The following is a 1,469-nucleotide window of genomic DNA, read 5'->3' on the forward strand; positions in this document are numbered from 1 at the left end:
ATATGAATTTCAAATCTATTCATAAGATGTTCAAGCTTAATCTTATTCTTAAATATAAGATTGATCATAAAACTAAATGTTAAATCTGTGCTTAATCTAAATAAACTAAAAAGTCTTTCAAATCCATCTCTTAAAGAGATACTCAACTCCTTAAATTAATTCATAGTGATGTTTGTGATTCTTGAGAAATCCAACATATGGAAGTAGTCATTATTTTGTAAACTTTATTGATGATTTTTTCATACATTGTTATTCTTATCTCCTAAAAGCCAATGATGAATTCTTTAATAAGTTTATAGTTTTCAAAGCTCAGACTAGAAACAAAACTAAAAAGGAGATTAAAATTTTAAGGTCTGATAGAAGAGGTGAATATACATCAAATGAATTAGCTATGTTCTATATAGAATATGGTACAATTCATGAAGTCATTGCTTCTTACTCTTTTCAATCTAATGGTGTTGCTGAATAGAAGAACAAAACTCTATTGCATATAGTTAATTCTATGGTCATAGATTCTTTATGTTCTAGAAAACTTATAAAGAGAAGCTATTTTGACTTCTATATCCTTAATAGAATTACTTCAAGGGATAAAGAAAAAACTTTCTATGAGTATTAGAAGGAACATGCACCAAAGTTGAGTTACTTTCAAATCTGAGGGTGTTTGGTTAAAATTGTTGTTTGAGTCTAATAGATTTAAGATAGATTCTAAAACTATTGATTCAATCTTTGTTGGTTATTTCCTTGATAGTAATACCTATCAATTTCTTATTTTTTATTTTAAATTTAGTAATATATCTATAAATACTATAATTGAATCTAGAGATGTAATCTTCTTTGGAAATATATTTTCTTTTCAAGAATTGAATCCCTAGATCAACATCTAATTATGACTTTTATTCCTTACCTAATTCAACTTTGACCTCTAGTCTGCTAATCTAATGAGCCCACATCAAATCAACCTAATCTTCCATTTGAACCTAGAAGTAGTCTCTATTTGTGTGTGTCATCCTTGTGCAGGAGCCATGCTAATCTTCTTTGTATCGTTCCAATTTTATCGGATGTCTCCAAAGAGACGAACCTAGAAGTAGTTAATGGGTTAAGATCGAAAAAAACTTAAGTGAAAGTTTCTTTATCTTCTTAATTGAAAATACCATTGCCTCATACTAGGAAGCTATGAAATCTCTTGATACTCCTTTCTGGAAGGAGGCTATTAATAGTAACTTTGAATCAATTATTGAACATAATATTAGGATTCTTACTGATTGACTTCTCATCGAAATAAATTTTTAGGTCATAAATAGACCTTTAGAAAGAAACCAAGAATTGACGAATCAATTGAAAAGTATAAGGCATGGCTTATAGTCCAAGATTTTGAGCAAAAAGTTGGTATTGAGTTTTTTTAAATTTATGCATCTATTGCTAGCATCACAGTATTTGTGCCCTCCTTGCTCTTGCTTCCATCCATAAAC

At 28.9% G+C, this 1,469-nt stretch overlaps 1 non-coding gene across 1 annotated transcript; it reads right to left on the reverse strand.

Annotated features, from left to right (window-relative positions):
- Positions 1-971: 971 nt before the first annotated feature.
- Positions 972-1,074, reverse strand: LOC114913637 (U6 spliceosomal RNA). The gene has a single exon (XR_003799553.1). It is a non-coding gene; the product is annotated as a U6 spliceosomal RNA (small nuclear RNA).
- Between the last annotated feature and the right edge of the window lie 395 nt (positions 1,075-1,469).

This window comes from Elaeis guineensis, chromosome 2 (assembly GCF_000442705.2).
Source record: "Elaeis guineensis isolate ETL-2024a chromosome 2, EG11, whole genome shotgun sequence".
NCBI lineage: Eukaryota > Viridiplantae > Streptophyta > Magnoliopsida > Arecales > Arecaceae > Elaeis > Elaeis guineensis.